The sequence below is a fragment of the Amia ocellicauda genome, chromosome 14 (genome assembly GCF_036373705.1).
Source record: "Amia ocellicauda isolate fAmiCal2 chromosome 14, fAmiCal2.hap1, whole genome shotgun sequence".
Lineage (NCBI taxonomy): Eukaryota > Metazoa > Chordata > Actinopteri > Amiiformes > Amiidae > Amia > Amia ocellicauda.
The window spans coordinates 14,749,714-14,756,856 of record NC_089863.1 but is presented as its reverse complement, the minus strand read 5'-3'; positions in this window follow the sequence as shown (position 1 = coordinate 14,756,856).

Below are 7,143 nucleotides of genomic sequence, written 5' to 3'. Positions count from 1 at the left end.
TTCTAACATGCCAGAGGCTGTTCACCTTGGAGACCTGCTGCGGATATGGGAATGGCCTGGCGCGAGATTTACACCCTCTCCCTCGGATTTTCAAGGGCTAGTGAGAGCTCACCAGATGCCGCCGGAACCACAACACTTTCCAAGTTGCGGGCCCCTCTCTTGGGGCAACCCCATTCCAGGGCATCCCGTCCCTTCACAAAGAAAAGAGAACACTCTCCAGGGCTCCTGCCAGCTTCTCCGGGATCGGTAGTGTTACCGCACTGGACGCCTTGTGGCACCCATCTCCGTCCCTCAGGATTTGGGGATCTGAACCCGACTCCCTTTCGATTGGCCAGGGGTGACTGAGGCCATCGCCCCTCCCTTCCAAATGGTGTTCGCCCATCTCTTAGGACCGACTGACCCATGTTCAACTGCTGTTCACATGGAACCCTTCTCCACTTCGGTCCACGCCCTAGGCTTCCGTGCTCACCGCGGCAGCCATCCTACTCATCGCGGCTTAGCCCTCGAGGCTGTCCTTGCCAGGGACGGCCGGGTATGGGCCCGATGCTGCAGCGCCATCCATTTGCAGGGCTAGTTGATCCGACAGATGAGTTGTTACACACTCCTTAGCAGATTTCGACTTCCATGGCCACCGTCCTGCTGTCTATATCGACCAACACTTTTTCTGGGGTCTGATGAGCAGCGGTATCAGGCGCCTTAACCCGATGGGGGAGTGCGGCAGGAGGGCGGGACGTGGTGGGCCTTCACCTGGGGGGCGCATAAGAGGGAGAGCTTATGACCTGCACTTACTGGGAATTCCTTGTTCATGGGAAGTAATTGCAATCCCCCAATCCCCATCACGCATGGGGTTTAGCAGGTTACCTGCGCCTGTTGCCGAAGGGTAGACACACGCTGATCCATTTAAGGAGATCACCATGGCAAGGGGTGGAACAACAGTGTCAGAGCCCATGTGCCCCAAACACCCACCGTTAAGGGCTGTGAAGCCCTTGGAGTTGATGTCTGGGATGGGCAGCATACATAATCCAATCGGGAAACACAGTGAGGTGAGGTCAGAACCCATGAAACCCCAAAAGACAGAACCTTAAAAGGCTAAAAAGTCCTTGGGTTTACTGTCTGGGGTGGGCAGCATACACAGTCTCCACAGCGGGCCACAGGAGACATAGTGGGAGCAACCACCGGAGCGGGCCACCGCCGAGGCCTGAAACATGGGGTAGGGTCAGGGCCTGTTCCCCTTGCATTTTGATAGAAGATCCGAAGGTTGCAAAGAACCATCTGAAAATCCCTGGCCAAGTCCTGAAAGTGTCCGTAAAAGCTAGCAGGGACCAGACACTTTTCTCCAGCAGCTGCCCTTAGTTCAGTTTTGACCTCTCTCATTGCACTAAGTGTCTTCAAAAACCCAGCTCCTGTATTTCCCCCGCCACCGTACAGAAATGCTGACAGCTTGGGACACTGTGATGACTGCGCATGGCACTCCCAGGCCCGCAAGGAGCACCCCTGCCCGGCCTGAGACCCACGAGAACCTGTCCACCCAATCCGCTTAGAAAAACTGTCCAAAAGTGTTTTCGAGGAACATCGTAGAGACTCTAAATAAAAAGCATTTTGTAGGAAAGGCGATTCTGAAGAAGCAATTCTACTTGGGGGAATGTCATTTACCCCCAAAATAGTCCCGAAGTACCCCCACCCCCTAGAAAAAACAGGTAAAAAAATAGAGTATAGAGAGGGGGCTGAGATGAGACGAATGATCTGCTTTTTAAATTAATTGGGGACTCACAGACCCCCCAGGATAAGTTTAAATGTCAGACACCTGGCCACTTAACTCCCATTTAAGTCAATAGGGGAAAAATTAAAACTGTCAAAAAGGCTTCAAAAGGTTCAAAAACCCACTGGGGCAGTAGATAATATTCCCATTTGAATTTTAAAAGTCTTAGTTTGGGGAGAAAATACCTTTTAATATTTTTTATGGGTTCAGAAAAAAATCAGCTCCAGCTACCTGGTTACCTAAAGGACATAGACAAGTTTTGTCACCCAGACACCTGGTCACCTAGAAAAAATCTTCAATCTAAATTAACATGGGCTGTCTATGGGAAAATCTGTGATTTTTTCACCGGCTCCGATTGCCCACAAAATACGGTGACCATGAGGTGGACATCATGTGAGCATGGCCCCAGTGTTAGTTTTTGTTGATTTTTGTATCTATTTTTTTGTCCGATTTGAGACAATGTATTTATTAATGTTATTTTTATTTTTTAATTTTAATTATTTAAGCGATTTGACTCATGGGGACAAAGTCCCCACTTTTCACAGTTATAGGATAATAACCTTGTAATTACCAGTAATTACCAGTTTGTAACTTAAAAAAAGTCTACATATATCACGAAAACCTGTACACACTCACACATACATGTCATATCATCATCATGATGACTTGACATAAGACCTGACTTACTGAGTGCTTACTGAAACCCTCTAGTGTGACAAAGGATGTGCTTTAGGCCTTATCTTGTAATACAGCCACTGTACCTGCACTATAACCCTCAAATTCAGGATGACTGTAGTACTCTGATGTTTTCTCTTTGAGTTACTCTTATTGTCACTTAATTATTCTTCATTATCTTTTTTCTATGTATTTATCAGAAGCTTTCAGTGTGAAAATATTCTGCCTAATGACTTGCTAACCAATTGAGAAAACAAGTGAGGTTAGAATAATTGTGAGCTAAAATAAATGTTTACAAACAGAGTAATTAATTTTATGCATTGTGTCATATTGGTCAGTCTACATTGACACCTCTGCAAGTAGAAATGCATACAGGTAGACACTTAGTTAATTTATGTGGTCTGAAGCTGGGCTGTATTGGAAGGGATCTGAGTCATGTGCTTCAGGGCCAGCTGATGGAGGGGAATCTTCTCTGGGCCCAGCTCTTGGGGTTTCAGGGCCTTGTGCCGCAGCGAGTCCGGGGTGCTCGCCTACAGGTGCGTCCAGAACTTAAGTGCTCTCTTCTGGATGTATACAAGCAGCGGGTAGCGGCCTAATTCAGCTCTGCATGCAGTATTAGGAGTTCGGTTTATGCTTTTGTAAATGCAATGGTCTACATTCAAAGATACTTTTAAAATTAATGTAAACATTAAAAATAATCTACAGTAAGGTTTGCCTGCCAGTGCAGCCTGTGAATGCCTTCTCAGATCTCATTTTGAAATGTTATGATGTCACATCAACAGGAGTTTACAAAGCTAGATTTAAACTATCCGAACAGCTGAAATGGTGAGACAAGCAGTGAGGGGGGGCTGGGGGTGGGATCTGGGACCCTCCATAAGCGGTAACCTGGGGGGTCATGATATTTCATTGAATAAAAATATTACTTTTTTGTCAAAATGAATTCTCTGACATGAGACGACTTCTTCCAATCTTCATCAGTGTTCCACATGTGGGGAGAGCACGTCAATTCATCCCTGTCATGGACCTGCGCATGTGCACAGACTCGCAGTTTTGTGAATCAGTTTACAGCAGCAACTGACACAGCAGAGGCATTCTCCAATTCTTCTCTGATTTAGGATTGTTTAACTTTAGTTACTATAACTATTGATTTTTTCACATTTGTGCTGAACAGCAGCTCATTTGTAATGTAGCCACTTGCTGTTTTATTTAATCTTATCTATCAGACAATTGTAGGTAGCTATGCTAACGTTACTCTGAAAAATTGTGGTTACATGGAGTCATTCTAAATGAAGTTATTAATATCTACTCATTATGACTGAAGAGAAAAGAATGCTTAGACAGTTAGACACTGATCTTTAATTTAATGTCAGCCTATTTGCATGCTGTCTGTTTGCGCTCTGCAAATAAATGTTTTCCTTATTTTATCGCTGTGACATCTAGGAACATCAAAAACGAATTAAAAAAAATATAATTACTTATCAGGAAATGTAAAATTATACTATATTGCATAAGAAATGCAACTGTGATGTCTGCCTGTTTGTTCAGCTAGTCTAGCAGAGGTTAGACAATGGTAACTAGTTAAATATTGAATTGAAAATGCAAATGTCTTCACAGAAATGGACAAGGGAAAGGAAGAGAAGAGGAGGCTGATAAATTATTTTTTTAAAGGGTAAATATATTGTTTTCTTTTTCAGTTCTGCAGTTGTAGCAAGGGGGTTCCACAGTGAATGTTTACATAAGATATGTAATCAAAGCCACATGAAACATGCATCTTTACAACATATTGGTATGTGATTTATTTATGGTAGAGACCAGCCTAAGAGGAGTGGTAGCAATGGTGATAGACAAGAAGACCCCAGGCCATCAGCAGAACAGACAGGCAAGAGATGTATTAACATATTTATGCCCATAGTCTTTTCTTGAAGGATAATGTCATTACAAAGAAGACACCATTTTTCTTTTTTTTTTTGGTAACAGACCCCCCCCCCCCCCCCCAATTCAGGCTAATCAGCCGGATTCAGTTAATCCAATAATAGAGTCAGGTTCTCCTATGTCCTATGGTAAATTACTCAGCTGGACTTTAAGCTTAATGTGAGTAATGGAAAAAGACAGACGTCTATCAAGTTATCCTGGAAGATATCTGGCTAACTCAGTTAGCAGCTACGATGAAGGGGGCCCTGGAGGTCCCTAGTGTTTTGTATGTTTTTTGTTCAAAAAGGAGATCTCAATAAATCAGATAATTTAATATTTCATAGTTAGAAGGGACTTCTACATTATATTAAGGTGATTAAATAAAAATAACATAATGGGCCACTTTATTCTTTCTGGTTTCAACAGTAACACAGTTTAAATGTTTTTCTGATCTTGGTATTTCACATTCAGGCTTTTCACAGCCATTATTTCCCACACAATATTGTGAACCATATACAATCAGTCAGCTAATGGATCAGTACAGAAGTTAAGCCCCAGACCAGGTGTTTGAATGCTTTGCGGTTTTATTGAGCTGTTCAGAAGAGTCAAAGTTCAACTCATCTCATACTGCAGAGCAGATTCACACTATAGAGAGGGTGGGAGAGGTGGTGGGAATTATAGGGAGAGAGGTATAGACATAGATATATTAAAGGCAAAAGAAAACATGTATATCCATTTCTCCTCTATTCTGCTTATAGACCGTCATCCCTACTCCACAATTTCTCTTCTGCTGTAATGCGTATTGACTACCGAGGATTTGTGATATCTCCTCTCTCTCTCTCTCTCTCTCTCTCTCTCTCTCTCTCCCTCTCTCTCTCCCTCTCTCTTGCTCCAACCCTCTCTATCCACTTGATTTCCTGCAGTTTGTGATTCATAGGAGAAATGCAATAAGCCAGCAAGCCAGGCAGGGGGCGCTGTGTCCCGACCTCAGACATTCTCTTCAATTTGGCAATCAAGCCACTTAAGCTGGTCATAGACAGAGCTGAAGATTGTTGGAATGCTTCGATTATTGCATACACCTCGAGAAGCCACACCGAACAGGACCTATTCTTTATTCACTTCACAGTACAGTGGGCCACCAGAGTCACCCTGAAAAGAGAGAGGGGGGGAGAACCCTTTTAGGGAGTTGCCAAATGATACATGATAAATGATAAATCAGACCTTAAAAAGGAATATTAATCTTCTAGAAGTGGGTTTATGGTTCCTAACAAAGTTACCTAAATTAATATATATTTTTTAATGAATGTAAATATATATATATCAACAGTTAGAAGAATGAGTTCAACACAGGTTTGCCTGCCAGTGCAGCCTGTGAACATCATCCTCTGTATGAAAGATACATTTACCTGCTATTTTCATGTTTTATTATATTGTTGTGCAGGGGTGTCAGACTCCTGGAGGTCCCCAGTGTTTTGTATGAGAGATGAGCTCTCATTTACTCCGTTTACCTGTCATTTTCTCAGACAGGTTATTATTATATATTTTTATGTATTATTCGTTTTTATTTTAATGTTAGTCATTATCTGATCCCACACAACATTCTTAGATTCTGGAGAGCATTTTGAAATCTATCTAGTTAAGGACCTTAAGGATCTGAGAGGTGGGCTGGAACACAAACCACAAGGCCCTCCGTCCCTCTTGGACAGGAGTTTGACCCCCCTGTTGTAGTGTATGTTATCTCAATCTGAATTGCTGTTAGTTACCTGGCTGTCTGGCATTCCAGGAACCCACATGGCACATGGTGGCATCTTTTGCATCAGGCCTCGTGGTTTTGGGAAGAATGATGGGAACCACATTGAGTTCACTCTCCAGATACAGCAGGGCGAGGTCGTATCTATGATCCCTGATGTATTTGACTTGTACGTATTTTCCATTTGGCAGATACTGGTTATATGGCGAGACACTAACCCTGACATTTTTCATCCTATGAAGAAAAAGGCATGTTAATATGTTAATAACATGTTAATAATTTTGTGGTTAGTGTTTGCAGCAGCAGCACAGGCACAGCTCTGCTGTACCGGTGTAAGAAAATTAGGAGGTTTGATTGGATGACCCCACTGACCCATCGAAGATGTGCTTGGCTGTCAGAACCCATTGTTTAGCCACCAGGACACCTGGGTAAATGTGTGAGTCCACTCTGATTCCAACAATCCAGTTCCATTTGGTCTCTGTTTCCACGCCACTCCCACTGATACTGGACACTAGGGAAAGAGAAAGACAGAGAGAGAGTTTGGAGAGAGATAGAGGGGGTGGGATTGGGAGAAGATGATAAGCAACTCATCTTTGATACAGACACAATCACACACACTCCTGCAACTGCACTGGGCCCTACAATATGTTTACACTGCTCTTAACTGTATAAAAACAGAGTGAGAGAAAGAGAGAGATGAGAGAGAGAGAGAGAGAGAGAGAGAGAGAGAGAGAGAGAGAGAGAGAGAGAGAGAGAGAGAGAGAGAGAGAGAGAGATGGTGGATTCATGGATTTACTTGTCTTACCTTCATAGGTGTTCAGGGCCAGGACAAGGAACAGCAACTGCAGAAAAAGCATCTTGACTCTCACTGGACAACAGAACTGATCTGTGCAATGCAGTCACTAATTGAATTGAGCTCCACAGTACATCTGTAGATTTGGAAGGGAGAAATAAAGAGAGAGATGTGGTGCATTATGGGAATTTACAGACTGGACATGAGATTATAAATAGATCTGAGAAGCACTCAACAGCCCTCATCAACAGTCAC